The 18,720-nt window shown below is 47.0% G+C and overlaps 24 non-coding genes across 24 annotated transcripts; all 24 read left to right on the top strand.

The window, feature by feature from the left end:
- Window positions 1-312: 312 nt before the first annotated feature.
- TRNAA-AGC (transfer RNA alanine (anticodon AGC)) lies at window positions 313-385 on the top strand. Its single transcript has one exon. It is a non-coding gene; the product is annotated as a tRNA-Ala (tRNA).
- A 106-nt stretch (window positions 386-491) lies between these two features.
- On the top strand, window positions 492-577 carry TRNAY-GUA (transfer RNA tyrosine (anticodon GUA)). Its single transcript is given in 2 exon segments — window positions 492-528; window positions 542-577. It is a non-coding gene; the product is annotated as a tRNA-Tyr (tRNA).
- A 1,339-nt stretch (window positions 578-1,916) lies between these two features.
- TRNAA-AGC (transfer RNA alanine (anticodon AGC)) lies at window positions 1,917-1,989 on the top strand. Its single transcript has one exon. It is a non-coding gene; the product is annotated as a tRNA-Ala (tRNA).
- Window positions 1,990-2,095: 106 nt separating this feature from the next.
- TRNAY-GUA (transfer RNA tyrosine (anticodon GUA)) lies at window positions 2,096-2,181 on the top strand. Its single transcript is given in 2 exon segments — window positions 2,096-2,132; window positions 2,146-2,181. It is a non-coding gene; the product is annotated as a tRNA-Tyr (tRNA).
- Window positions 2,182-3,520: 1,339 nt separating this feature from the next.
- TRNAA-AGC (transfer RNA alanine (anticodon AGC)) lies at window positions 3,521-3,593 on the top strand. Its single transcript has one exon. It is a non-coding gene; the product is annotated as a tRNA-Ala (tRNA).
- Window positions 3,594-3,699: 106 nt separating this feature from the next.
- TRNAY-GUA (transfer RNA tyrosine (anticodon GUA)) lies at window positions 3,700-3,785 on the top strand. Its single transcript is given in 2 exon segments — window positions 3,700-3,736; window positions 3,750-3,785. It is a non-coding gene; the product is annotated as a tRNA-Tyr (tRNA).
- Window positions 3,786-5,123: 1,338 nt separating this feature from the next.
- TRNAA-AGC (transfer RNA alanine (anticodon AGC)) lies at window positions 5,124-5,196 on the top strand. The gene has a single exon. It is a non-coding gene; the product is annotated as a tRNA-Ala (tRNA).
- A 106-nt stretch (window positions 5,197-5,302) lies between these two features.
- TRNAY-GUA (transfer RNA tyrosine (anticodon GUA)) lies at window positions 5,303-5,388 on the top strand. Its single transcript is given in 2 exon segments — window positions 5,303-5,339; window positions 5,353-5,388. It is a non-coding gene; the product is annotated as a tRNA-Tyr (tRNA).
- Window positions 5,389-6,727: 1,339 nt separating this feature from the next.
- Window positions 6,728-6,800, top strand: TRNAA-AGC (transfer RNA alanine (anticodon AGC)). Its single transcript has one exon. It is a non-coding gene; the product is annotated as a tRNA-Ala (tRNA).
- A 106-nt stretch (window positions 6,801-6,906) lies between these two features.
- Window positions 6,907-6,992, top strand: TRNAY-GUA (transfer RNA tyrosine (anticodon GUA)). The gene is given in 2 exon segments: window positions 6,907-6,943; window positions 6,957-6,992. It is a non-coding gene; the product is annotated as a tRNA-Tyr (tRNA).
- Window positions 6,993-8,329: 1,337 nt separating this feature from the next.
- Window positions 8,330-8,402, top strand: TRNAA-AGC (transfer RNA alanine (anticodon AGC)). The gene has a single exon. It is a non-coding gene; the product is annotated as a tRNA-Ala (tRNA).
- A 105-nt stretch (window positions 8,403-8,507) lies between these two features.
- TRNAY-GUA (transfer RNA tyrosine (anticodon GUA)) lies at window positions 8,508-8,594 on the top strand. The gene is given in 2 exon segments: window positions 8,508-8,545; window positions 8,559-8,594. It is a non-coding gene; the product is annotated as a tRNA-Tyr (tRNA).
- Window positions 8,595-9,931: 1,337 nt separating this feature from the next.
- Window positions 9,932-10,004, top strand: TRNAA-AGC (transfer RNA alanine (anticodon AGC)). Its single transcript has one exon. It is a non-coding gene; the product is annotated as a tRNA-Ala (tRNA).
- Window positions 10,005-10,109: 105 nt separating this feature from the next.
- TRNAY-GUA (transfer RNA tyrosine (anticodon GUA)) lies at window positions 10,110-10,196 on the top strand. The gene is given in 2 exon segments: window positions 10,110-10,147; window positions 10,161-10,196. It is a non-coding gene; the product is annotated as a tRNA-Tyr (tRNA).
- A 1,337-nt stretch (window positions 10,197-11,533) lies between these two features.
- On the top strand, window positions 11,534-11,606 carry TRNAA-AGC (transfer RNA alanine (anticodon AGC)). Its single transcript has one exon. It is a non-coding gene; the product is annotated as a tRNA-Ala (tRNA).
- A 105-nt stretch (window positions 11,607-11,711) lies between these two features.
- TRNAY-GUA (transfer RNA tyrosine (anticodon GUA)) lies at window positions 11,712-11,798 on the top strand. The gene is given in 2 exon segments: window positions 11,712-11,749; window positions 11,763-11,798. It is a non-coding gene; the product is annotated as a tRNA-Tyr (tRNA).
- Window positions 11,799-13,135: 1,337 nt separating this feature from the next.
- TRNAA-AGC (transfer RNA alanine (anticodon AGC)) lies at window positions 13,136-13,208 on the top strand. The gene has a single exon. It is a non-coding gene; the product is annotated as a tRNA-Ala (tRNA).
- Window positions 13,209-13,313: 105 nt separating this feature from the next.
- On the top strand, window positions 13,314-13,400 carry TRNAY-GUA (transfer RNA tyrosine (anticodon GUA)). The gene is given in 2 exon segments: window positions 13,314-13,351; window positions 13,365-13,400. It is a non-coding gene; the product is annotated as a tRNA-Tyr (tRNA).
- A 1,329-nt stretch (window positions 13,401-14,729) lies between these two features.
- Window positions 14,730-14,802, top strand: TRNAA-AGC (transfer RNA alanine (anticodon AGC)). Its single transcript has one exon. It is a non-coding gene; the product is annotated as a tRNA-Ala (tRNA).
- A 105-nt stretch (window positions 14,803-14,907) lies between these two features.
- TRNAY-GUA (transfer RNA tyrosine (anticodon GUA)) lies at window positions 14,908-14,994 on the top strand. Its single transcript is given in 2 exon segments — window positions 14,908-14,945; window positions 14,959-14,994. It is a non-coding gene; the product is annotated as a tRNA-Tyr (tRNA).
- Window positions 14,995-16,331: 1,337 nt separating this feature from the next.
- On the top strand, window positions 16,332-16,404 carry TRNAA-AGC (transfer RNA alanine (anticodon AGC)). Its single transcript has one exon. It is a non-coding gene; the product is annotated as a tRNA-Ala (tRNA).
- Window positions 16,405-16,509: 105 nt separating this feature from the next.
- On the top strand, window positions 16,510-16,596 carry TRNAY-GUA (transfer RNA tyrosine (anticodon GUA)). The gene is given in 2 exon segments: window positions 16,510-16,547; window positions 16,561-16,596. It is a non-coding gene; the product is annotated as a tRNA-Tyr (tRNA).
- A 1,337-nt stretch (window positions 16,597-17,933) lies between these two features.
- Window positions 17,934-18,006, top strand: TRNAA-AGC (transfer RNA alanine (anticodon AGC)). Its single transcript has one exon. It is a non-coding gene; the product is annotated as a tRNA-Ala (tRNA).
- A 105-nt stretch (window positions 18,007-18,111) lies between these two features.
- TRNAY-GUA (transfer RNA tyrosine (anticodon GUA)) lies at window positions 18,112-18,198 on the top strand. Its single transcript is given in 2 exon segments — window positions 18,112-18,149; window positions 18,163-18,198. It is a non-coding gene; the product is annotated as a tRNA-Tyr (tRNA).
- Window positions 18,199-18,720: the final 522 nt, after the last annotated feature.

The following is an 18,720-nucleotide window of genomic DNA, read 5'->3' as shown; positions in this document are numbered from 1 at the left end:
TGCGTCGCAACTTTCTTCTCCAAATTATTAAGGCTTTTTTCATGCCTTACCACTCAGTTCTGCACACATGTGCAAAGGGTTTGCTTGGAAGAGGTGTGCATGTATTCATAAGCCCCCCGTCACCCTATAAACTCCTCCGATGATCTTCTACTATGGCAAAATGGTATCCGCACTTAAAAAAAAAAAAAAAAAAAAAAAAAGCGATCTACTTTTAGAAATCAGTTGCCATGTAACAATGCAACGTCACACCTGACTTTATGTGAAAGCCACCACAGGGTGTGGGAAGAAAGTAAAGGCAAGTCTACCATGCCAGGGGGATTAGCTCAAGTGGTAGAGCGCTCGCTTAGCATGCGAGAGGTAGCGGGATCGATGCCCGCATTCTCCAAAGCTGATTTTGTTTTTTTCACATGGTAGTAGAGAGTTTCTTTTTACCTCATGCTCAAGGCTCCAACAGCTAAAACTAGGAGGCTTTCAAGCATGAGCAAAACATGCCTTCGATAGCTCAGCTGGTAGAGCGGAGGACTGTAGCAGTAAATCAGCAATCCTTAGGTCGCTGGTTCAATTCCGGCTCGAAGGAATTTTTTGTGAATTCTATCGGATGGTTCATCCTCCTGGTCAACACAGCCCAGGTATGCTCCTTCTGTCCATCTACAACAGGTCTTTTAGAAAGGTTTCCTCCGTTGTACCCGAGGAGGTCAAAACAAAGGCAGAGAGCAACAGAGATTTACTTGTTGGGAGAGCAGCTCAGCTGAAACCCAACATGGAATCTTTTCCACCCATAACATGCGATGCCAGCAAAAGAGACCATGGTTCCTGGGAAAACACGGCTAAGCTCCTTCCCTCTATCGACAAAGAGCTCTTTTAGAAAGGTCTCTTCTGTAGTATCTAGGGAGTTCAAAAGGGAGGTAGCGAGCAAGCAACAGGGCTTTTTATTGGAAGAGCAGATGAAAGCCAACGTGGAATCTTCTTCCCCCGTAGCATGCTACTCAAGCAAAAGTGGCCCACGTCCCTGGGTGGGCTTGAACCACCAACCTTTCGGTTAACAGCCGAACGCGCTAACCGATTGCGCCACAGAGACGCAGATGTCTGGCCTTTCCACGGGAACTCTCAGCCAGGCCAGGCGCAGGTTCCTCAGGGGAACCTTTGAACATAATATGACAAAAAGAAATCAGCAAAAACAAAGAGACAATTGCCGGTGCTCAGTAGAGCTCAAGTTGCCGACAATAAGATCCTGCTGTCGGATTCCATCCCATAGACACCCTCCCTTCTAGTCACTTTTCAAAAGTCAGTCGATAAGTACAATTCTCCTCAAGGTAGCAGCATCCAGCAGCAGAGTGGCGCAGCGGAAGCGTGCTGGGCCCATAACCCAGAGGTCGATGGATCGAAACCATCCTCTGCTATGAGATCATTTTCATAGAAGTCGCCAAATCTCTTCTGTCAACACAAACGCGTTTCTGATCAAAAATATAAACCAAAGGCCCAAATCCCTGCTCATCACATGCTGATGGAAAAAGAAGAATTCCCCACGTCACAGCATTTCCTATAGCCCGGGTGTTTTTCAGCCCCACAGCCAAAAAGACCAATGGCTCTGCATGCGTATTTGCTGCGTCGCAACTTTCTTCTCCAAATTATTAAGGCTTTTTTCATGCCTTACCACTCAGTTCTGCACACATGTGCAAAGGGTTTGCTTGGAAGAGGTGTGCATGTATTCATAAGCCCCCCGTCACCCTATAAACTCCTCCGATGATCTTCTACTATGGCAAAATGGTATCCGCACTTAAAAAAAAAAAAAAAAAAAAAAAAAGCGATCTACTTTTAGAAATCAGTTGCCATGTAACAATGCAACGTCACACCTGACTTTATGTGAAAGCCACCACAGGGTGTGGGAAGAAAGTAAAGGCAAGTCTACCATGCCAGGGGGATTAGCTCAAGTGGTAGAGCGCTCGCTTAGCATGCGAGAGGTAGCGGGATCGATGCCCGCATTCTCCAAAGCTGATTTTGTTTTTTTCACATGGTAGTAGAGAGTTTCTTTTTACCTCATGCTCAAGGCTCCAACAGCTAAAACTAGGAGGCTTTCAAGCATGAGCAAAACATGCCTTCGATAGCTCAGCTGGTAGAGCGGAGGACTGTAGCAGTAAATCAGCAATCCTTAGGTCGCTGGTTCAATTCCGGCTCGAAGGAATTTTTTGTGAATTCTATCGGATGGTTCATCCTCCTGGTCAACACAGCCCAGGTATGCTCCTTCTGTCCATCTACAACAGGTCTTTTAGAAAGGTTTCCTCCGTTGTACCCGAGGAGGTCAAAACAAAGGCAGAGAGCAACAGAGATTTACTTGTTGGGAGAGCAGCTCAGCTGAAAACCAACATGGAATCTTTTCCACCCATAACATGCGATGCCAGCAAAAGAGACCATGGTTCCTGGGAAAACACGGCTAAGCTCCTTCCCTCTATCGACAAAGAGCTCTTTTAGAAAGGTCTCTTCTGTAGTATCTAGGGAGTTCAAAAGGGAGGTAGCGAGCAAGCAACAGGGCTTTTTATTGGAAGAGCAGATGAAAGCCAACGTGGAATCTTCTTCCCCCGTAGCATGCTACTCAAGCAAAAGTGGCCCACGTCCCTGGGTGGGCTTGAACCACCAACCTTTCGGTTAACAGCCGAACGCGCTAACCGATTGCGCCACAGAGACGCAGATATCTGGCCTTTCCACGGGAACTCCCAGCCAGGCCAGGCGCAGGTTCCTCAGGGGAACCTTTGAACATAATATGACAAAAAGAAATCAGCAAAAACAAAGAGACAATTGCCGGTGCTCAGTAGAGCTCAAGTTGCCGACAATAAGATCCTGCTGTCGGATTCCATCCCATAGACACCCTCCCTTCTAGTCACTTTTCAAAAGTCAGTCGATAAGTACAATTCTCCTCAAGGTAGCAGCATCCAGCAGCAGAGTGGCGCAGCGGAAGCGTGCTGGGCCCATAACCCAGAGGTCGATGGATCGAAACCATCCTCTGCTATGAGATCATTTTCATAGAAGTCGCCAAATCTCTTCTGTCAACACAAACGCGTTTCTGATCAAAAATATAAACCAAAGGCCCAAATCCCTGCTCATCACATGCTGATGGAAAAAGAAGAATTCCCCACGTCACAGCATTTCCTATAGCCCGGGTGTTTTTCAGCCCCACAGCCAAAAAGACCAATGGCTCTGCATGCGTATTTGCTGCGTCGCAACTTTCTTCTCCAAATTATTAAGGCTTTTTTCATGCCTTACCACTCAGTTCTGCACATATGTGCAAAGGGTTTGCTTGGAAGAGGTGTGCATGTATTCATAAGCCCCCCGTCACCCTATAAACTCCTCCGATGATCTTCTACTATGGCAAAATGGTATCCGCACTTAAAAAAAAAAAAAAAAAAAAAAAAAGCGATCTACTTTTAGAAATCAGTTGCCATGTAACAATGCAACGTCACACCTGACTTTATGTGAAAGCCACCACAGGGTGTGGGAAGAAAGTAAAGGCAAGTCTACCATGCCAGGGGGATTAGCTCAAGTGGTAGAGCGCTCGCTTAGCATGCGAGAGGTAGCGGGATCGATGCCCGCATTCTCCAAAGCTGATTTTGTTTTTTTCACATGGTAGTAGAGAGTTTCTTTTTACCTCATGCTCAAGGCTCCAACAGCTAAAACTAGGAGGCTTTCAAGCATGAGCAAAACATGCCTTCGATAGCTCAGCTGGTAGAGCGGAGGACTGTAGCAGTAAATCAGCAATCCTTAGGTCGCTGGTTCAATTCCGGCTCGAAGGAATTTTTTGTGAATTCTATCGGATGGTTCATCCTCCTGGTCAACACAGCCCAGGTATGCTCCTTCTGTCCATCTACAACAGGTCTTTTAGAAAGGTTTCCTCCGTTGTACCCGAGGAGGTCAAAACAAAGGCAGAGAGCAACAGAGATTTACTTGTTGGGAGAGCAGCTCAGCTGAAAACCAACATGGAATCTTTTCCACCCATAACATGCGATGCCAGCAAAAGAGACCATGGTTCCTGGGAAAACACGGCTAAGCTCCTTCCCTCTATCGACAAAGAGCTCTTTTAGAAAGGTCTCTTCTGTAGTATCTAGGGAGTTCAAAAGGGAGGTAGCGAGCAAGCAACAGGGCTTTTTATTGGAAGAGCAGATGAAAGCCAACGTGGAATCTTCTTCCCCCGTAGCATGCTACTCAAGCAAAAGTGGCCCACGTCCCTGGGTGGGCTTGAACCACCAACCTTTCGGTTAACAGCCGAACGCGCTAACCGATTGCGCCACAGAGACGCAGATGTCTGGCCTTTCCACGGGAACTCCCAGCCAGGCCAGGCGCAGGTTCCTCAGGGGAACCTTTGAACATAATATGACAAAAAGAAATCAGCAAAAACAAAGAGACAATTGCCGGTGCTCAGTAGAGCTCAAGTTGCCGACAATAAGATCCTGCTGTCGGATTCCATCCCATAGACACCCTCCCTTCTAGTCACTTTTCAAAAGTCAGTCGATAAGTACAATTCTCCTCAAGGTAGCAGCATCCAGCAGCAGAGTGGCGCAGCGGAAGCGTGCTGGGCCCATAACCCAGAGGTCGATGGATCGAAACCATCCTCTGCTATGAGATCATTTTCATAGAAGTCGCCAAATCTCTTCTGTCAACACAAACGCGTTTCTGATCAAAAATATAAACCAAAGGCCCAAATCCCTGCTCATCACATGCTGATGGAGAAAGAAGAATTCCCCACGTCACAGCATTTCCTATAGCCCGGGTGTTTTTCAGCCCCACAGCCAAAAAGACCAATGGCTCTGCATGCGTATTTGCTGCGTCGCAACTTTCTTCTCCAAATTATTAAGGCTTTTTTCATGCCTTACCACTCAGTTCTGCACACATGTGCAAAGGGTTTGCTTGGAAGAGGTGTGCATGTATTCATAAGCCCCCCGTCACCCTATAAACTCCTCCGATGATCTTCTACTATGGCAAAATGGTATCCGCACTTAAAAAAAAAAAAAAAAAAAAAAAAGCGATCTACTTTTAGAAATCAGTTGCCATGTAACAATGCAACGTCACACCTGACTTTATGTGAAAGCCACCACAGGGTGTGGGAAGAAAGTAAAGGCAAGTCTACCATGCCAGGGGGATTAGCTCAAGTGGTAGAGCGCTCGCTTAGCATGCGAGAGGTAGCGGGATCGATGCCCGCATTCTCCAAAGCTGATTTTGTTTTTTTCACATGGTAGTAGAGAGTTTCTTTTTACCTCATGCTCAAGGCTCCAACAGCTAAAACTAGGAGGCTTTCAAGCATGAGCAAAACATGCCTTCGATAGCTCAGCTGGTAGAGCGGAGGACTGTAGCAGTAAATCAGCAATCCTTAGGTCGCTGGTTCAATTCCGGCTCGAAGGAATTTTTTGTGAATTCTATCGGATGGTTCATCCTCCTGGTCAACACAGCCCAGGTATGCTCCTTCTGTCCATCTACAACAGGTCTTTTAGAAAGGTTTCCTCCGTTGTACCCGAGGAGGTCAAAACAAAGGCAGAGAGCAACAGAGATTTACTTGTTGGGAGAGCAGCTCAGCTGAAAACCAACATGGAATCTTTTCCACCCATAACATGCGATGCCAGCAAAAGAGACCATGGTTCCTGGGAAAACACGGCTAAGCTCCTTCCCTCTATCGACAAAGAGCTCTTTTAGAAAGGTCTCTTCTGTAGTATCTAGGGAGTTCAAAAGGGAGGTAGCGAGCAAGCAACAGGGCTTTTTATTGGAAGAGCAGATGAAAGCCAACGTGGAATCTTCTTCCCCCGTAGCATGCTACTCAAGCAAAAGTGGCCCACGTCCCTGGGTGGGCTTGAACCACCAACCTTTCGGTTAACAGCCGAACGCGCTAACCGATTGCGCCACAGAGACGCAGATATCTGGCCTTTCCACGGGAACTCCCAGCCAGGCCAGGCGCAGGTTCCTCAGGGGAACCTTTGAACATAATATGACAAAAAGAAATCAGCAAAAACAAAGAGACAATTGCCGGTGCTCAGTAGAGCTCAAGTTGCCGACAATAAGATCCTGCTGTCGGATTCCATCCCATAGACACCCTCCCTTCTAGTCACTTTTCAAAAGTCAGTCGATAAGTACAATTCTCCTCAAGGTAGCAGCATCCAGCAGCAGAGTGGCGCAGCGGAAGCGTGCTGGGCCCATAACCCAGAGGTCGATGGATCGAAACCATCCTCTGCTATGAGATCATTTTCATAGAAGTCGCCAAATCTCTTCTGTCAACACAAACGCGTTTCTGATCAAAAATATAAACCAAAGGCCCAAATCCCTGCTCATCACATGCTGATGGAAAAAGAAGAATTCCCCACGTCACAGCATTTCCTATAGCCCGGGTGTTTTTCAGCCCCACAGCCAAAAAGACCAATGGCTCTGCATGCGTATTTGCTGCGTCGCAACTTTCTTCTCCAAATTATTAAGGCTTTTTTCATGCCTTACCACTCAGTTCTGCACACATGTGCAAAGGGTTTGCTTGGAAGAGGTGTGCATGTATTCATAAGCCCCCCGTCACCCTATAAACTCCTCCGATGATCTTCTACTATGGCAAAATGGTATCCGCACTTAAAAAAAAAAAAAAAAAAAAAAAAAGCGATCTACTTTTAGAAATCAGTTGCCATGTAACAATGCAACGTCACACCTGACTTTATGTGAAAGCCACCACAGGGTGTGGGAAGAAAGTAAAGGCAAGTCTACCATGCCAGGGGGATTAGCTCAAGTGGTAGAGCGCTCGCTTAGCATGCGAGAGGTAGCGGGATCGATGCCCGCATTCTCCAAAGCTGATTTTGTTTTTTTCACATGGTAGTAGAGAGTTTCTTTTTACCTCATGCTCAAGGCTCCAACAGCTAAAACTAGGAGGCTTTCAAGCATGAGCAAAACATGCCTTCGATAGCTCAGCTGGTAGAGCGGAGGACTGTAGCAGTAAATCAGCAATCCTTAGGTCGCTGGTTCAATTCCGGCTCGAAGGAATTTTTTGTGAATTCTATCGGATGGTTCATCCTCCTGGTCAACACAGCCCAGGTATGCTCCTTCTGTCCATCTACAACAGGTCTTTTAGAAAGGTTTCCTCCGTTGTACCCGAGGAGGTCAAAACAAAGGCAGAGAGCAACAGAGATTTACTTGTTGGGAGAGCAGCTCAGCTGAAAACCAACATGGAATCTTTTCCACCCATAACATGCGATGCCAGCAAAAGAGACCATGGTTCCTGGGAAAACACGGCTAAGCTCCTTCCCTCTATCGACAAAGAGCTCTTTTAGAAAGGTCTCTTCTGTAGTATCTAGGGAGTTCAAAAGGGAGGTAGCGAGCAAGCAACAGGGCTTTTTATTGGAAGAGCAGATGAAAGCCAACGTGGAATCTTCTTCCCCCGTAGCATGCTACTCAAGCAAAAGTGGCCCACGTCCCTGGGTGGGCTTGAACCACCAACCTTTCGGTTAACAGCCGAACGCGCTAACCGATTGCGCCACAGAGACGCAGATGTCTGGCCTTTCCACGGGAACTCCCAGCCAGGCCAGGCGCAGGTTCCTCAGGGGAACCTTTGAACATAATATGACAAAAAGAAATCAGCAAAAACAAAGAGACAATTGCCGGTGCTCAGTAGAGCTCAAGTTGCCGACAATAAGATCCTGCTGTCGGATTCCATCCCATAGACACCCTCCCTTCTAGTCACTTTTCAAAAGTCAGTCGATAAGTACAATTCTCCTCAAGGTAGCATCATCCAGCAGCAGAGTGGCGCAGCGGAAGCGTGCTGGGCCCATAACCCAGAGGTCGATGGATCGAAACCATCCTCTGCTATGAGATCATTTTCATAGAAGTCGCCAAATCTCTTCTGTCAACACAAACGCGTTTCTGATCAAAAATATAAACCAAAGGCCCAAATCCCTGCTCATCACATGCTGATGGAAAAAGAAGAATTCCCCACGTCACAGCATTTCCTATAGCCCGGGTGTTTTTCAGCCCCACAGCCAAAAAGACCAATGGCTCTGCATGCGTATTTGCTGCGTCGCAACTTTCTTCTCCAAATTATTAAGGCTTTTTTCATGTCTTACCACTCAGTTCTGCACATATGTGCAAAGGGTTTGCTTGGAAGAGGTGTGCATGTATTCATAAGCCCCCCGTCACCCTATAAACTCCTCCGATGATCTTCTACTATGGCAAAATGGTATCCGCACTTAAAAAAAAAAAAAAAAAAAAAAAGCGATCTACTTTTAGAAATCAGTTGCCATGTAACAATGCAACGTCACACCTGACTTTATGTGAAAGCCACCACAGGGTGTGGGAAGAAAGTAAAGGCAAGTCTACCATGCCAGGGGGATTAGCTCAAGTGGTAGAGCGCTCGCTTAGCATGCGAGAGGTAGCGGGATCGATGCCCGCATTCTCCAAAGCTGATTTTGTTTTTTTCACATGGTAGTAGAGAGTTTCTTTTTACCTCATGCTCAAGGCTCCAACAGCTAAAACTAGGAGGCTTTCAAGCATGAGCAAAACATGCCTTCGATAGCTCAGCTGGTAGAGCGGAGGACTGTAGCAGTAAATCAGCAATCCTTAGGTCGCTGGTTCAATTCCGGCTCGAAGCAATTTTTTGTGAATTCTATCGGATGGTTCATCCTCCTGGTCAACACAGCCCAGGTATGCTCCTTCTGTCCATCTACAACAGGTCTTTTAGAAAGGTTTCCTCCGTTGTACCCGAGGAGGTCAAAACAAAGGCAGAGAGCAACAGAGATTTACTTGTTGGGAGAGCAGCTCAGCTGAAAACCAACATGGAATCTTTTCCACCCATAACATGCGATGCCAGCAAAAGAGACCATGGTTCCTGGGAAAACACGGCTAAGCTCCTTCCCTCTATCGACAAAGAGCTCTATTAGAAAGGTCTCTTCTGTAGTATCTAGGGAGTTCAAAAGGTAGGTAGCGAGCAAGCAACAGGGCTTTTTATTGGAAGAGCAGATGAAAGCCAACGTGGAATCTTCTTCCCCCGTAGCATGCTACTCAAGCAAAAGTGGCCCACGTCCCTGGGTGGGCTTGAACCACCAACCTTTCGGTTAACAGCCGAACGCGCTAACCGATTGCGCCACAGAGACGCAGATGTCTGGCCTTTCCACGGGAACTCCCAGCCAGGCCAGGCGCAGGTTCCTCAGGGGAACCTTTGAACATAATATGACAAAAAGAAATCAGCAAAAACAAAGAGACAATTGCCGGTGCTCAGTAGAGCTCAAGTTGCCGACAATAAGATCCTGCTGTCGGATTCCATCCCATAGACACCCTCCCTTCTAGTCACTTTTCAAAAGTCAGTCGATAAGTACAATTCTCCTCAAGGTAGCAGCATCCAGCAGCAGAGTGGCGCAGCGGAAGCGTGCTGGGCCCATAACCCAGAGGTCGATGGATCGAAACCATCCTCTGCTATGAGATCATTTTCATAGAAGTCGCCAAATCTCTTCTGTCAACACAAACGCGTTTCTGATCAAAAATATAAACCAAAGGCCCAAATCCCTGCTCATCACATGCTGATGGACAAAGAAGAATTCCCCACGTCACAGCATTTCCTATAGCCCGGGTGTTTTTCAGCCCCACAGCCAAAAAGACCAATGGCTCTGCATGCGTATTTGCTGCGTCGCAACTTTCTTCTCCAAATTATTAAGGCTTTTTTCATGCCTTACCACTCAGTTCTGCACATATGTGCAAAGGGTTTGCTTGGAAGAGGTGTGCATGTATTCATAAGCCCCCCGTCACCCTATAAACTCCTCCGATGATCTTCTACTATGGCAAAATGGTATCCGCACTTAAAAAAAAAAAAAAAAAAAAAAAGCGATCTACTTTTAGAAATCAGTTGCCATGTAACAATGCAACGTCACACCTGACTTTATGTGAAAGCCACCACAGGGTGTGGGAAGAAAGTAAAGGCAAGTCTACCATGCCAGGGGGATTAGCTCAAGTGGTAGAGCGCTCGCTTAGCATGCGAGAGGTAGCGGGATCGATGCCCGCATTCTCCAAAGCTGATTTTGTTTTTTTCACATGGTAGTAGAGAGTTTCTTTTTACCTCATGCTCAAGGCTCCAACAGCTAAAACTAGGAGGCTTTCAAGCATGAGCAAAACATGCCTTCGATAGCTCAGCTGGTAGAGCGGAGGACTGTAGCAGTAAATCAGCAATCCTTAGGTCGCTGGTTCAATTCCGGCTCGAAGCAATTTTTTGTGAATTCTATCGGATGGTTCATCCTCCTGGTCAACACAGCCCAGGTATGCTCCTTCTGTCCATCTACAACAGGTCTTTTAGAAAGGTTTCCTCCGTTGTACCCGAGGAGGTCAAAACAAAGGCAGAGAGCAACAGAGATTTACTTGTTGGGAGAGCAGCTCAGCTGAAACCCAACATGGAATCTTTTCCACCCATAACATGCGATGCCAGCAAAAGAGACCATGGTTCCTGGGAAAGCACGGCTAAGCTCCTTCCCTCTATCGACAAAGAGCTCTTTTAGAAAGGTCTCTTCTGTAGTATCTAGGGAGTTCAAAAGGTAGGTAGCGAGCAAGCAACAGGGCTTTTTATTGGAAGAGCAGATGAAAGCCAACGTGGAATCTTCTTCCCCCGTAGCATGCTACTCAAGCAAAAGTGGCCCACGTCCCTGGGTGGGCTTGAACCACCAACCTTTCGGTTAACAGCCGAACGCGCTAACCGATTGCGCCACAGAGACGCAGATGTCTGGCCTTTCCACGGGAACTCCCAGCCAGGCCAGGCGCAGGTTCCTCAGGGGAACCTTTGAACATAATATGACAAAAAGAAATCAGCAAAAACAAAGAGACAATTGCCGGTGCTCAGTAGAGCTCAAGTTGCCGACAATAAGATCCTGCTGTCGGATTCCATCCCATAGACACCCTCCCTTCTAGTCACTTTTCAAAAGTCAGTCGATAAGTACAATTCTCCTCAAGGTAGCAGCATCCAGCAGCAGAGTGGCGCAGCGGAAGCGTGCTGGGCCCATAACCCAGAGGTCGATGGATCGAAACCATCCTCTGCTATGAGATCATTTTCATAGAAGTCGCCAAATCTCTTCTGTCAACACAAACGCGTTTCTGATCAAAAATATAAACCAAAGGCCCAAATCCCTGCTCATCACATGCTGATGGACAAAGAAGAATTCCCCACGTCACAGCATTTCCTATAGCCCGGGTGTTTTTCAGCCCCACAGCCAAAAAGACCAATGGCTCTGCATGCGTATTTGCTGCGTCGCAACTTTCTTCTCCAAATTATTAAGGCTTTTTTCATGTCTTACCACTCAGTTCTGCACATATGTGCAAAGGGTTTGCTTGGAAGAGGTGTGCATGTATTCATAAGCCCCCCGTCACCCTATAAACTCCTCCGATGATCTTCTACTATGGCAAAATGGTATCCGCACTTAAAAAAAAAAAAAAAAAAAAAAAGCGATCTACTTTTAGAAATCAGTTGCCATGTAACAATGCAACGTCACACCTGACTTTATGTGAAAGCCACCACAGGGTGTGGGAAGAAAGTAAAGGCAAGTCTACCATGCCAGGGGGATTAGCTCAAGTGGTAGAGCGCTCGCTTAGCATGCGAGAGGTAGCGGGATCGATGCCCGCATTCTCCAAAGCTGATTTTGTTTTTTTCACATGGTAGTAGAGAGTTTCTTTTTACCTCATGCTCAAGGCTCCAACAGCTAAAACTAGGAGGCTTTCAAGCATGAGCAAAACATGCCTTCGATAGCTCAGCTGGTAGAGCGGAGGACTGTAGCAGTAAATCAGCAATCCTTAGGTCGCTGGTTCAATTCCGGCTCGAAGCAATTTTTTGTGAATTCTATCGGATGGTTCATCCTCCTGGTCAACACAGCCCAGGTATGCTCCTTCTGTCCATCTACAACAGGTCTTTTAGAAAGGTTTCCTCCGTTGTACCCGAGGAGGTCAAAACAAAGGCAGAGAGCAACAGAGATTTACTTGTTGGGAGAGCAGCTCAGCTGAAAACCAACATGGAATCTTTTCCACCCATAACATGCGATGCCAGCAAAAGAGACCATGGTTCCTGGGAAAACACGGCTAAGCTCCTTCCCTCTATCGACAAAGAGCTCTATTAGAAAGGTCTCTTCTGTAGTATCTAGGGAGTTCAAAAGGTAGGTAGCGAGCAAGCAACAGGGCTTTTTATTGGAAGAGCAGATGAAAGCCAACGTGGAATCTTCTTCCCCCGTAGCATGCTACTCAAGCAAAAGTGGCCCACGTCCCTGGGTGGGCTTGAACCACCAACCTTTCGGTTAACAGCCGAACGCGCTAACCGATTGCGCCACAGAGACGCAGATGTCTGGCCTTTCCACGGGAACTCCCAGCCAGGCCAGGCGCAGGTTCCTCAGGGGAACCTTTGAACATAATATGACAAAAAGAAATCAGCAAAAACAAAGAGACAATTGCCGGTGCTCAGTAGAGCTCAAGTTGCCGACAATAAGATCCTGCTGTCGGATTCCATCCCATAGACACCCTCCCTTCTAGTCACTTTTCAAAAGTCAGTCGATAAGTACAATTCTCCTCAAGGTAGCAGCATCCAGCAGCAGAGTGGCGCAGCGGAAGCGTGCTGGGCCCATAACCCAGAGGTCGATGGATCGAAACCATCCTCTGCTATGAGATCATTTTCATAGAAGTCGCCAAATCTCTTCTGTCAACACAAACGCGTTTCTGATCAAAAATATAAACCAAAGGCCCAAATCCCTGCTCATCACATGCTGATGGACAAAGAAGAATTCCCCACGTCACAGCATTTCCTATAGCCCGGGTGTTTTTCAGCCCCACAGCCAAAAAGACCAATGGCTCTGCATGCGTATTTGCTGCGTCGCAACTTTCTTCTCCAAATTATTAAGGCTTTTTTCATGCCTTACCACTCAGTTCTGCACATATGTGCAAAGGGTTTGCTTGGAAGAGGTGTGCATGTATTCATAAGCCCCCCGTCACCCTATAAACTCCTCCGATGATCTTCTACTATGGCAAAATGGTATCCGCACTTAAAAAAAAAAAAAAAAAAAAAAAGCGATCTACTTTTAGAAATCAGTTGCCATGTAACAATGCAACGTCACACCTGACTTTATGTGAAAGCCACCACAGGGTGTGGGAAGAAAGTAAAGGCAAGTCTACCATGCCAGGGGGATTAGCTCAAGTGGTAGAGCGCTCGCTTAGCATGCGAGAGGTAGCGGGATCGATGCCCGCATTCTCCAAAGCTGATTTTGTTTTTTTCACATGGTAGTAGAGAGTTTCTTTTTACCTCATGCTCAAGGCTCCAACAGCTAAAACTAGGAGGCTTTCAAGCATGAGCAAAACATGCCTTCGATAGCTCAGCTGGTAGAGCGGAGGACTGTAGCAGTAAATCAGCAATCCTTAGGTCGCTGGTTCAATTCCGGCTCGAAGCAATTTTTTGTGAATTCTATCGGATGGTTCATCCTCCTGGTCAACACAGCCCAGGTATGCTCCTTCTGTCCATCTACAACAGGTCTTTTAGAAAGGTTTCCTCCGTTGTACCCGAGGAGGTCAAAACAAAGGCAGAGAGCAACAGAGATTTACTTGTTGGGAGAGCAGCTCAGCTGAAAACCAACATGGAATCTTTTCCACCCATAACATGCGATGCCAGCAAAAGAGACCATGGTTCCTGGGAAAACACGGCTAAGCTCCTTCCCTCTATCGACAAAGAGCTCTATTAGAAAGGTCTCTTCTGTAGTATCTAGGGAGTTCAAAAGGTAGGTAGCGAGCAAGCAACAGGGCTTTTTATTGGAAGAGCAGATGAAAGCCAACGTGGAATCTTCTTCCCCCGTAGCATGCTACTCAAGCAAAAGTGGCCCACGTCCCTGGGTGGGCTTGAACCACCAACCTTTCGGTTAACAGCCGAACGCGCTAACCGATTGCGCCACAGAGACGCAGATGTCTGGCCTTTCCACGGGAACTCCCAGCCAGGCCAGGCGCAGGTTCCTCAGGGGAACCTTTGAACATAATATGACAAAAAGAAATCAGCAAAAACAAAGAGACAATTGCCGGTGCTCAGTAGAGCTCAAGTTGCCGACAATAAGATCCTGCTGTCGGATTCCATCCCATAGACACCCTCCCTTCTAGTCACTTTTCAAAAGTCAGTCGATAAGTACAATTCTCCTCAAGGTAGCAGCATCCAGCAGCAGAGTGGCGCAGCGGAAGCGTGCTGGGCCCATAACCCAGAGGTCGATGGATCGAAACCATCCTCTGCTATGAGATCATTTTCATAGAAGTCGCCAAATCTCTTCTGTCAACACAAACGCGTTTCTGATCAAAAATATAAACCAAAGGCCCAAATCCCTGCTCATCACATGCTGATGGAAAAAGAAGAATTCCCCACGTCACAGCATTTCCTATAGCCCGGGTGTTTTTCAGCCCCACAGCCAAAAAGACCAATGGCTCTGCATGCGTATTTGCTGCGTCGCAACTTTCTTCTCCAAATTATTAAGGCTTTTTTCATGCCTTACCACTCAGTTCTGCACATATGTGCAAAGGGTTTGCTTGGAAGAGGTGTGCATGTATTCATAAGCCCCCCGTCACCCTATAAACTCCTCCGATGATCTTCTACTATGGCAAAATGGTATCCGCACTTAAAAAAAAAAAAAAAGCGATCTACTTTTAGAAATCAGTTGCCATGTAACAATGCAACGTCACACCTGACTTTATGTGAAAGCCACCACAGGGTGTGGGAAGAAAGTAAAGGCAAGTCTACCATGCCAGGGGGATTAGCTCAAGTGGTAGAGCGCTCGCTTAGCATGCGAGAGGTAGCGGGATCGATGCCCGCATTCTCCAAAGCTGATTTTGTTTTTTTCACATGGTAGTAGAGAGTTTCTTTTTACCTCATGCTCAAGGCTCCAACAGCTAAAACTAGGAGGCTTTCAAGCATGAGCAAAACATGCCTTCGATAGCTCAGCTGGTAGAGCGGAGGACTGTAGCAGTAAATCAGCAATCCTTAGGTCGCTGGTTCAATTCCGGCTCGAAGCAATTTTTTGTGAATTCTATCGGATGGTTCATCCTCCTGGTCAACACAGCCCAGGTATGCTCCTTCTGTCCATCTACAACAGGTCTTTTAGAAAGGTTTCCTCCGTTGTACCCGAGGAGGTCAAAACAAAGGCAGAGAGCAACAGAGATTTACTTGTTGGGAGAGCAGCTCAGCTGAAAACCAACATGGAATCTTTTCCACCCATAACATGCGATGCCAGCAAAAGAGACCATGGTTCCTGGGAAAACACGGCTAAGCTCCTTCCCTCTATCGACAAAGAGCTCTATTAGAAAGGTCTCTTCTGTAGTATCTAGGGAGTTCAAAAGGTAGGTAGCGAGCAAGCAACAGGGCTTTTTATTGGAAGAGCAGATGAAAGCCAACGTGGAATCTTCTTCCCCCGTAGCATGCTACTCAAGCAAAAGTGGCCCACGTCCCTGGGTGGGCTTGAACCACCAACCTTTCGGTTAACAGCCGAATGCGCTAACCGATTGCGCCACAGAGACGCAGATGTCTGGCCTTTCCACGGGAACTCCCAGCCAGGCCAGGCGCAGGTTCCTCAGGGGAACCTTTGAACATAATATGACAAAAAGAAATCAGCAAAAACAAAGAGACAATTGCCGGTGCTCAGTAGAGCTCAAGTTGCCGACAATAAGATCCTGCTGTCGGATTCCATCCCATAGACACCCTCCCTTCTAGTCACTTTTCAAAAGTCAGTCGATAAGTACAATTCTCCTCAAGGTAGCAGCATCCAGCAGCAGAGTGGCGCAGCGGAAGCGTGCTGGGCCCATAACCCAGAGGTCGATGGATCGAAACCATCCTCTGCTATGAGATCATTTTCATAGAAGTCGCCAAATCTCTTCTGTCAACACAAACGCGTTTCTGATCAAAAATATAAACCAAAGGCCCAAATCCCTGCTCATCACATGCTGATGGACAAAGAAGAATTCCCCACGTCACAGCATTTCCTATAGCCCGGGTGTTTTTCAGCCCCACAGCCAAAAAGACCAATGGCTCTGCATGCGTATTTGCTGCGTCGCAACTTTCTTCTCCAAATTATTAAGGCTTTTTTCATGCCTTACCACTCAGTTCTGCACATATGTGCAAAGGGTTTGCTTGGAAGAGGTGTGCATGTATTCATAAGCCCCCCGTCACCCTATAAACTCCTCCGATGATCTTCTACTATGGCAAAATGGTATCCGCACTTAAAAAAAAAAAAAAAAAAAAAAAGCGATCTACTTTTAGAAATCAGTTGCCATGTAACAATGCAACGTCACACCTGACTTTATGTGAAAGCCACCACAGGGTGTGGGAAGAAAGTAAAGGCAAGTCTACCATGCCAGGGGGATTAGCTCAAGTGGTAGAGCGCTCGCTTAGCATGCGAGAGGTAGCGGGATCGATGCCCGCATTCTCCAAAGCTGATTTTGTTTTTTTCACATGGTAGTAGAGAGTTTCTTTTTACCTCATGCTCAAGGCTCCAACAGCTAAAACTAGGAGGCTTTCAAGCATGAGCAAAACATGCCTTCGATAGCTCAGCTGGTAGAGCGGAGGACTGTAGCAGTAAATCAGCAATCCTTAGGTCGCTGGTTCAATTCCGGCTCGAAGCAATTTTTTGTGAATTCTATCGGATGGTTCATCCTCCTGGTCAACACAGCCCAGGTATGCTCCTTCTGTCCATCTACAACAGGTCTTTTAGAAAGGTTTCCTCCGTTGTACCCGAGGAGGTCAAAACAAAGGCAGAGAGCAACAGAGATTTACTTGTTGGGAGAGCAGCTCAGCTGAAACCCAACATGGAATCTTTTCCACCCATAACATGCGATGCCAGCAAAAGAGACCATGGTTCCTGGGAAAGCACGGCTAAGCTCCTTCCCTCTATCGACAAAGAGCTCTTTTAGAAAGGTCTCTTCTGTAGTATCTAGGGAGTTCAAAAGGTAGGTAGCGAGCAAGCAACAGGGCTTTTTATTGGAAGAGCAGATGAAAGCCAACGTGGAATCTTCTTCCCCCGTAGCATGCTACTCAAGCAAAAGTGGCCCACGTCCCTGGGTGGGCTTGAACCACCAACCTTTCGGTTAACAGCCGAACGCGCTAACCGATTGCGCCACAGAGACGCAGATGTCTGGCCTTTCCACGGGAACTCCCAGCCAGGCCAGGCGCAGGTTCCTCAGGGGAACCTTTGAACATAATATGACAAAAAGAAATCAGCAAAAACAAAGAGACAATTGCCGGTGCTCAGTAGAGCTCAAGTTGCCGACAATAAGATCCTGCTGTCGGATTCCATCCCATAGACACCCTCCCTTCTAGTCACTTTTCAAAAGTCAGTCGATAAGTACAATTCTCCTCAAGGTAGCAGCATCCAGCAGCAGAGTGGCGCAGCGGAAGCGTGCTGGGCCCATAACCCAGAGGTCGATGGATCGAAACCATCCTCTGCTATGAGATCATTTTCATAGAAGTCGCCAAATCTCTTCTGTCAACACAAACGCGTTTCTGATCAAAAATATAAACCAAAGGCCCAAATCCCTGCTCATCACATGCTGATGGACAAAGAAGAATTCCCCACGTCACAGCATTTCCTATAGCCCGGGTGTTTTTCAGCCCCACAGCCAAAAAGACCAATGGCTCTGCATGCGTATTTGCTGCGTCGCAACTTTCTTCTCCAAATTATTAAGGCTTTTTTCATGTCTTACCACTCAGTTCTGCACATATGTGCAAAGGGTTTGCTTGGAAGAGGTGTGCATGTATTCATAAGCCCCCCGTCACCCTATAAACTCCTCCGATGATCTTCTACTATGGCAAAATGGTATCCGCACTTAAAAAAAAAAAAAAAAAAAAAAAGCGATCTACTTTTAGAAATCAGTTGCCATGTAACAATGCAACGTCACACCTGACTTTATGTGAAAGCCACCACAGGGTGTGGGAAGAAAGTAAAGGCAAGTCTACCATGCCAGGGGGATTAGCTCAAGTGGTAGAGCGCTCGCTTAGCATGCGAGAGGTAGCGGGATCGATGCCCGCATTCTCCAAAGCTGATTTTGTTTTTTTCACATGGTAGTAGAGAGTTTCTTTTTACCTCATGCTCAAGGCTCCAACAGCTAAAACTAGGAGGCTTTCAAGCATGAGCAAAACATGCCTTCGATAGCTCAGCTGGTAGAGCGGAGGACTGTAGCAGTAAATCAGCAATCCTTAGGTCGCTGGTTCAATTCCGGCTCGAAGCAATTTTTTGTGAATTCTATCGGATGGTTCATCCTCCTGGTCAACACAGCCCAGGTATGCTCCTTCTGTCCATCTACAACAGGTCTTTTAGAAAGGTTTCCTCCGTTGTACCCGAGGAGGTCAAAACAAAGGCAGAGAGCAACAGAGATTTACTTGTTGGGAGAGCAGCTCAGCTGAAAACCAACATGGAATCTTTTCCACCCATAACATGCGATGCCAGCAAAAGAGACCATGGTTCCTGGGAAAACACGGCTAAGCTCCTTCCCTCTATCGACAAAGAGCTCTATTAGAAAGGTCTCTTCTGTAGTATCTAGGGAGTTCAAAAGGTAGGTAGCGAGCAAGCAACAGGGCTTTTTATTGGAAGAGCAGATGAAAGCCAACGTGGAATCTTCTTCCCCCGTAGCATGCTACTCAAGCAAAAGTGGCCCACGTCCCTGGGTGGGCTTGAACCACCAACCTTTCGGTTAACAGCCGAACGCGCTAACCGATTGCGCCACAGAGACGCAGATGTCTGGCCTTTCCAC

This window comes from Anomaloglossus baeobatrachus, chromosome 3 (assembly GCF_048569485.1).
Source record: "Anomaloglossus baeobatrachus isolate aAnoBae1 chromosome 3, aAnoBae1.hap1, whole genome shotgun sequence".
In the NCBI taxonomy this organism is placed as follows: Eukaryota; Metazoa; Chordata; class Amphibia; order Anura; family Aromobatidae; genus Anomaloglossus; species Anomaloglossus baeobatrachus.
The sequence above is the reverse complement of the archived record's forward strand: the minus strand, read 5'-3'. Positions and strand labels throughout refer to the sequence as shown.